Consider the following 788-nt stretch of genomic DNA (forward strand, 5'->3'; position numbering starts at 1 on the left):
AACAAACAACAACAATTAGCAGTAAGACAGCTGAGGTCTTACTGTTCCATACATAATTCCAAAATCAGAAATCAACCCAACAAAGTTTCAGTGTTAATATGGACACCTGACTGTGTCATGAAAACCATTTTCATGGTTGTGAAATTATCCTGTAATGGTTCTTCATGCTAGTTACAGTAGAACTCATGCAGTGCAGCAACCATTTGTGCTTCTTTACACACACTCACACACACACGTTGAGACTGTGCACACAGTGGGAATGAGCTTCACACACACACACACATATTAACACCTCCTACTTGACTGTGTGCAGCAGGCAGAGCTGTTACCTAGTTACGAACTAGAGACTGTGCGACCTGCGCTACTGTTATATTGTAGCGCCGGTGACTTTCAGTGCATCAGTCGGTCCGGGAGCAGACGGAGGAAAAACTCCACGAGAAACACAGATGGAGGAGCGGAGCGGAGTGTTTCACTGCTGAGGATGAAATTAACACACGTTCTGACAAGGAACAGACGAAGCTCATCTGCGCTTCTCGCGTTGTTTCATCAGTAAATCCCAAATCGTTTAAGAAGACTGGGCCAGGGAAGACCGGGGTTTGAGAAGTCTGTGGATAAAGGTAAGTTGTTAGTAGTTTTTATAATTTTCAAGAAGTTCAGTCGTATACTGTTTAATCATCTGGACTTCAGGGTTTCTCACCTGTGTGTTGAGAGTGTAGATCACTTCTGACAACTACTTTTAAAGGGAGGGGTGGGCGTGGGGTGGAGGGTTAAATGAGTAAATTAGTGTC

The 788-nt window shown here is 44.0% G+C and overlaps 1 protein-coding gene across 2 annotated transcripts in view; it reads left to right on the forward strand.

Moving 5' to 3' along the window:
* The first annotated feature begins 321 nt into the window (after window positions 1-321).
* Window positions 322-788, forward strand: part of sstr3 (somatostatin receptor 3) — a 19,322-nt gene continuing 18,855 nt past the window's right edge. For both annotated transcript variants that reach the window (XM_067478358.1, XM_067478359.1), the window contains exon 1: window positions 322-617. The gene's annotated coding sequence lies outside the window, so the exon portion shown is untranslated. The remainder of the gene's footprint in view (window positions 618-788) is intronic.

The sequence above is a fragment of the Channa argus genome, chromosome 15 (assembly GCF_033026475.1).
Source record: "Channa argus isolate prfri chromosome 15, Channa argus male v1.0, whole genome shotgun sequence".
In the NCBI taxonomy this organism is placed as follows: Eukaryota; Metazoa; Chordata; class Actinopteri; order Anabantiformes; family Channidae; genus Channa; species Channa argus.